The following is an 8,174-nucleotide window of genomic DNA, read 5'->3' on the forward strand; positions in this document are numbered from 1 at the left end:
TGGAGTGATATTTCAGTAATAGAGTGGCCAAAAAAAGTATTAAAACCATTATTATCTATTAGTAACTAGTTAGAATCAATGCTTTAAATGTTTAATTAGTGAACCAATTGGGCGGCAATTTACAGCAGTTTCATTGACAATGACATAGTGATGGACTCACGTGAACTCACAGACTTTAGGCTTTTGACCTGGCCTCCAAATTCCCCAAATCCCAGTCTGATCAAACATCTGTGGGACGTGCTAGTACCCCACCTCACAACCCACAGGACTCAAAAGATGCCCATGACACTATAGGACACCACCAAGAGGTCCTGTGTCCATTCCTTGACAGGTCAGAGCCAAGTCAGGTCCAAAGAGGACCCACCACGGATAGGGGTACCTTTGGGATACCAGCACAAATGTTCAACTAGATTGGAATTGGGGTATTTGGAGGCAAAGTCGACACTTGAGGTCTTTGTCCCATTCCTGGGGTCATTCCCGAGCAGTTTTCATGGTGTGGCATGGTCCATTGTCCTGCTGGGGGGGCACTGCCATCGACAAGTGCTGTTGCCACGAGGGGGTTTATTTTGTCTGCAACAGTGTTCGGGTGGGAGTGTGTCAAGTAGCATCCACATGAATGCCAGGACCAAAGGTTTCCCAACAGAGCATTTCACTGTCACAAGATGATGATAATGTTATTCACTTAACCCGCCAGTGGTTTAATGTTTTGGTTGATACATACATACACATGACTACATTTGATTGAAGATGAAAGTAAAACTCAAAACTTCTGTGATTCATTGTCTATGGAGCAGTTCCAGGGTTGTAACCAATTTAACAGTTATAATAGTAATGGCACCATGTAATTTTAGTTTTAGGGTGGATTTCCCATGTTAGGCTCCAGCATAACATATGTCACGTGGAGAGGGCTCCCCCTCGTGTTCAAACCTGAACACGTACTCCAATAAAGCTCCAGTACAGGATGTTCAGTTTATGTAACCTCTTAATAGAGACATACTGTAAATCTGACACATTATATTTTAACACCTAATTATAACTATCTATATGTTTAACATTGTCTGACACAGACTGATGCAAATTTGTTCAGTCCTGCACAGAGGCAGGTACATGTTTAACCTTCAAACTACACAGACCCTGCATGTAGCACTGCAGCAAATGAAAATGACAGTAAGGCTTTTTAACAGCAGATATTTTGACTTGTCGTAGTGAGAACAGCAGAATTATTACTAATAACATAACAACAGCTTCATTGAGTTCAAGTGTCCCAGTAAGAGATGGTGAACCAGCATCCACAATGCCGGGATGCTGAGACTGAAGCAGCTAAATGGAATTCAGCCATCGATAATTTATTTATGTTTACCCTTTTCCTGCTTTAACAAAATGCTTTATGTGAAAAAAGGCCCTTAGACTCTTTATCATTTCAAACAAAAATCAGAAACAATCCTATTCTGAATATAATCATGAGCTGTGTGTACATAACACAGGTATTGTTTGATTAATTCTGGACGGTTTCATATGTTTTTCATACATTACATTATAAATTATTCATATGAGTTATAGGAACACATGTAGCTACCAAGCTTATATAACGTTTGCTTGACTCCTGTCCACCCTTTTGCACCCTGATGAAGACCTAGGGTCGAAACTGGGCAGTGTATTTAATGCAAGCAGACATGTTTTTTGAGGCTTTTTAACTTAATTCAAGTGAAAGCGAAGTTAATTTTTTCTTCCCAGAATACATGAAGTGTTGGTACTTTTTTTTGCCTGTTTGTACATAAAATAGAAAACACTTCATATACAAAATTTGTACGGGCAGGGGATATATCATATATAGTGTGAAAAATACTATACGCACAATATAAGTTTATTTGTCCTGAAAATAAAGATACTCTATGTAAATGCAGACGCAGGCCTGCAAACAGTATACACAACAGGAGTCATTCACAAACATACCTTAATATATTACCTAAAATCAAAAAACTTTGATTGAAATTTCTGTCTTTGACAACTTTGTATTCAAAGCCTCAAGGCTCTAGTGTTATAATAAATACATATTTTGATATTTAAATTGCTTTAAGGTGTAGGGTAGATGTTAGTGTGAATTTGGACTAAATCCAAGCAATAGTGGAAAAATTACATGAGATTAAGTGGGTACTGACGCCATCTCCAGAGTGGCTTTATTAGCTGCTGACAGCAGCTCTATAGCTCGCTCTGATGGTCGGTCGGTCCACAAAAACTTTCCCAACCATTGGCAGCTACAGTTGGCATGGAGATCGCAGCTATTGCAAAGTCATGCTTGTTCTGCACTTTTTCACCCACAGGTTGAGTCAATGTATTGATCAATTTCATCACATTATGCTGTACATAATATTTTTGTTATGACCATCCATTTAGGGAGGGGGTTTTAATTTAAGAGGAGAATTTAATTTAAAAAACAATGTGTTCATATAACTAAGTGGAGTCTGTGTATTTTAGTGTTTGGGCTGGACTTATGGAATTGGCTGTGTAATGAGATGAAACAAAGCACAAATATAAATCAATTTAAAAACCTACACAAAAAATATATTTTGGCAGATATATAGACAAGGAAAGGTTGTGTTGGGGGGGTGCATATTTATCTTATGACACTGGGTGGTACTTGGACTGTAAATAAACTTGGTTTATTACTTATTTATTTAATTGGATGGTAAATAGACTGGGGATAGTTGTATATTAGTTGTAATTAAATTAGGGAATTTGTTGAAATAATATATGAATTAAAAGAAGAAATGTAAGAAAGCGGTAGGGAAATTTAAGTTTTACTTCTACCTAACTCCTTTTTTTGGTTGGAAATAAAGTCATTCATTCATGCATTCATTCATTCATTTAATGAAGGGGACATATCAGGACTGGGGTAGGAAATACATTTTCAGACAAATACTGTATAGTTTTAGCTGTAGTAGTCAATTTCAAGTTTATTTTCCTCTGTATAGAAACCACAAGAATCTATAAATGAAATTATTGTAAGGCACTCTCACTAAAAAGCAAATATCTAACTAGAATTATTGCCTTGTGGTTGTATGCCTCTGCCAACCAGTCAAGCTGCAGTTTACATCCATGTCTGTGCAGATTCATGTCACCATGGCAACATACAATGCTTCAAATATGGATGTTGCTGCACAGAAGCTACATATTTTAATACATGAAAGCTTCGCACACATATTCAACCCAGCAGCACAGACGATATATATATCAGCACAGGTTTAAGTTAGAAACCCAAGAGTAGTGTCACCAATTCAGTATCTGACCAAATGTCTCCTCTTCTGTTCCAAGAAAACATTATGATGTCACAGTGAAGCTGACCTTTGACCTTTTGGATATAAAATGTCATCACTTCATTTTATCCTGTTAGCTGTGCAGCTGACAGTGAAGTTTAGGAGCGCCCTCTGCTGGACCTCAAGGCAAACTACTTCAGATAGTATAAGTTTGTTTACTTTATATTAAACAGGTTATTAAAAATTTAATTTTTTCCAAGTTCAAATGAAAGTTTGAAGTTCAAATAAAAAGTGACAGCTCTAGTATGCAGTAAAACAAACTAATTTTTGCACAAACTTATTGCCGCACAGTGAACCTGAATTCTTTGGCCCCTCCCTCTCCCTGTGGCTTCCAGTTACCTGCTTTGACCTTCTTCACTGTCTAAACTCTATTGTAACTTTGACCTAACCATATTTTGTGATAACCAAGTCCAAAACCAATGACAATCACTGGAACAACTGAAGGTTGTCACTCCGCAGGTCTTACAGTAACAAAAGCAAACAACAATCGTTGACTTGGGTCAAAGAGGAAAGGCAACGGGACAATAAAAGAATGAGTGCAGAGTGAGAGGCGGTGTGAGGGTGGAGGCGCAGAGTAATAGGATGCAAAAAGGAGGGGTAACTTGATAGAAAACTCCAACTTTTATTAAAACCTATATTGAACTTTAATTGAACTTTTTTATAAAAACAAAACACATGGACATCAAATTAGGTGAAAAACAGCAAGAGTATGGGAACCAGCGCTTGTTTTTCTTCTCAACTTTCCTTCATTTCTCCTCTTCTCCTTTTCACTTTCACTCATTGTACTTCGCACGAATGTCCTCATGGACTTCTCTATCTACTTCTCTTCCTTTCTTCACATATTCAGCCTCCCTCTTCTCAGTCCTTCCCTTCTGTTGTCCTCTATCTTCCTGTCGAGCGTAAAGCAATTCATCATCATTCCGCCCATACAATGCTGTCAAATCCGATGCTGCCATCTACAGTTTAACGAGCCCACAGGCCCCTCTGGAGCACTGTTAAAAATAACTTCCACTGAATAAACTTTTTTAAAATATTAATTATGATAAAGGACTTCTTCAGCTCCTCTCCTTCCTAATCTAACCTCTCTCAGCTCTTGCTCTCCTTCCGTCCAGACTGACTCATAACAAATGAGCGCGATAATTAGAACCACAAAGACTGAAGGGGGCCGGAGTGTGAGTAATACAGGCATCTGGGTGCAACTGTCCAAGCATCTGGAGTACAAGTGTGACATATCATATTGTTCATGTAATAGCGGTATAATTTTCAATATGATGTGAAAAATTCATATCGTGATACTCTCAATATTTCATAAAATTATTACTGAGTAGTGTGGAATAAACTGTGGCATCGTTAGGCCTGGGCGTCCTGAATGTTTTATGGACAGCTCCGGACTTCTCAGACTCTTTAGAGGGAACTCATTCAGCGGCTCCTCTGGCAGCAGCACAGCGTCTCTCCCTCTCCTCTCTCGGCGTGTACACACAGGAGTTGGTGTTGTCAAGTGATTTTGTCATAAACCTTTGGTTATGTAAACCTACGTGACGCTCATAGCTCGACAAGTAGTAGTTGTGGTATCATAACAGCCTGTCACAGGTTACAGTGTGATGATTAGAGGAGAAATGGCAGAGCATAAAGGTCCAGGTGGAAAAAAAAACCACATCTCAATTATTTATTATTATTTTTTAGGTTAGTTACTGTTGTTGTTCAAAAACTAAAGAAATAAGAGATCTTTTTTTGTTCAGTATTAACTGAATATTTGAGAGATAACTGTTGTTTTTTTTTACTAATTTGTCACATCGTCAAGAATATCATTATCACACGCACACACCATTACTAACCTATAAGACATTTGTGTAAAGGTTTGTCGGATGAATTCTTGAGTTATGGCCAAAACATGATTTGTGAGGTCACAGTGAGGTCACCTTTGACCTTTGACCACAAAATTCAAATCAGTCCATCATTCGCAGATATCACGTTAACGAGAACGGGACGGACAGACTGACAACCTAAAAAAAAATAATGCCTCCGGCCACAGCTGTCGCCGGTGCAGTCATAAAAATGAAAATATAAACTAAGCACAGAAAGTAAGGAAATTTGTGTTTGGTAGATTATTTCTTTGTTGTAACAATGCTTCTTGGCAATAAATCGTATACTGTTGGAAAGCCTGTTTATTTCCCTTTTAAATGATGGCACATTTGTAAGGAACATGCATTTGTGGGATGAGCAGCAGAGCTGAATATGTGGGTTGTGCCCATGAAAAAATTGCCAAATCTTCTGACATCGGCCTCTCTGACATCCCCCGTTATATGGAACTTGGCCTTCAGTTTGCAGATGGTATAATGCCGAAACCTGGTTTTGCTGAACACCAGCTTGAAGTTGCCCTATCGCACGCGCCCTATCCAGATCAGTCAAACATGGAATGCCGATTCTTGGAGCAGACAGTGCTCATGCTCCCAGGTGCTGACAATCAGGTGCCAATCAGCCACCTGATTGTCAGCACCTGGGGGTACCAGAAGCTCAACATAATATATCTTTTCACTGTTATGCTGATGACACACAGATCTACCTCCCCTTAGAGCCAACCATCACCAGCAAACTAACTGACCTTAATAACTGTCTTTATGACATCAAATCCTGGATGGCTGCAAACTTTCTCCAGCTCAATGAGAGTAAAACTGAAGTTATTTTATTTGGACCGCAGCACTTGACCAGAATTATTTCTCCTCATATTGGCCCTTTGGTCCCCTCTGTTAAATCTCAATCTCTCTTATTCTGAATTCACACACTGTGGTGACAGTATAGAAACTCTATACTGTAGGTGCCATAATAGCAGAAGTGATCTGTTATAATTACTTTTTATTATCACCCAATTATCACCCAAATTTTTGTGTTTCTCTCTTCTCGTTCGCTTCTGTTCTTTTTTTCTGTGTGTGCTGCAAGAGCACTTTGGATCAACTCTGTGTTTAAAGTGCTATATAAATAAAGTTGGCTTGACTTGACCTGCTGTATTTCCTCTCAAGAGTCCTCAATCAACGAATATTGAAACCAAGACTCCAGGGGCATGTATCAAGTAAAAGGTAATAAACTGGTCAGAGTTCTCATGTAACCCACCAAGCCATTTTGCCTCTCCTCCAGGATGTCAAAGTCCAGGGTAAATAGAAAACAAGCGAAAACAAGCCCAACCGTCAAAAATTAAAACAAATAAATTGCACTTGTTGTGGTTTATCTTATTTGGGAGTTTGTGTTTTCTTTCCTCCCTTTACTTCTTTGCTTTTTAAAGATGTTTCTCACCTCAAGTAGGCGGGAAATCTAAGGGATCTTCAGCAGAAAATGCATGACTGTATACATAAAATAAAAACTTCAAATGGACAGAGCCTACGGGAGTAAACAAGTCCAACTTCTACCTAGACAGCGTTATTGTCTATATCGTTCCCAGTCATTTTCAAATTGTCCTTCATTCATCTGCATCCTGTATGTAACATTCTCCATCACCTGAATATTGTCTATGATGGTCAGCCATTGTTTGGGATTTGGAGCATCCATCTCCAGCCAGTTCTTTGTAATTGCTTTCTTCACAGCGACAAGGAGGATCTTGACCAAGTATTGATCCCTTTTGTGCACCGTTCCCTCCATATGTCCCAAGTAAAGCACAAGACATGTTCCTGGGATTTCATAACCCAAGACCCCACAAAGAACAGAATGTATATCGTCCCAGAAAGGTTGTGGTTTGGTTCCATGTGGATACATAATCTCCAGCATGGTTGTTGAATCTTTTTTGAATTGTTTACTTTTAATTTTAGGTGTGATAAAATACTGAATCTGGTTCTTCCAAATAAACTCTCTCCACCCCTGTGATTGTCTCGTGTTCAGGTGAAATTGCCACATGTCATACCACATCTTTTGTGGGATTTCCTCACCCAGTTCTTTTTCCCATTTGGTTTTTACATATAACGTTGTGTCATGTTTAGAGTCCATCAGACAACTGTACAAAGGAAGATCCCTCTGTAATGGAGCTGCTCACGCTATGTGTCATATTTTACTTTGTATTAAGAAATATCTCATTCGTACCTTTGTTTGTTCGTTCGCTTGTTAGTTAGTTCGTTCATATCAGTTTTTTTCGAACATGTATGTAGCATATAAACAAAATAATCAAACAGTGGTAGACAGACATAAAAAACAGGTTACTAGAGGAAGCATGAAAACTGAAAACAACATATAATGATTTGATTTCCATGTCCATAAAGTGTGGGAGGAAGCACAAGCTTATTTATTCCCACCCCTTCTTCAAATATTAATAATAGTCAATCATGTAGCTTCCCATCACTATAAAGCTGTACAATAAGTAATTCTCCTAGACCTATTCTAATATATTAAATCAATTAACAATAATATTTGTCCTACAGCAAGATATAAATAATTACACAAATATTATATATATATAATATTCAATAATATAATATTGATAATTTATATATATATATATATATATATATAAGACGTAGATATGGAAGAATAATGACTTTGTATGATCCCTATATCATGTCCAATGAATGATCCGAATTGCTTTCTTTTGCAAAACAATAATGGATGAATTGTGCTTATGTAGTGCTTATGTAGTTGTTGCCCCAAACCTCTGCACAGTAATTAAGATATGGAAGAACTAGTGAACAGTATAGAATGTGGAGTGACCAGTGATCCAGGACCTGCTTTGCTGTATTTAATACTGTAATACCTTTTGATACTTTGGTTTGTGCATGCTTAATATGTGATTTCCAGCAGATGTGGTTATCTATTATCACCCCAAGGAATTTGATTTCATTAACAAATCACTGCCAGAGCAAAAAAATCAACAGCAAAAAAATC

This window comes from Epinephelus moara, chromosome 6 (genome assembly GCF_006386435.1).
Source record: "Epinephelus moara isolate mb chromosome 6, YSFRI_EMoa_1.0, whole genome shotgun sequence".
Lineage (NCBI taxonomy): Eukaryota > Metazoa > Chordata > Actinopteri > Perciformes > Serranidae > Epinephelus > Epinephelus moara.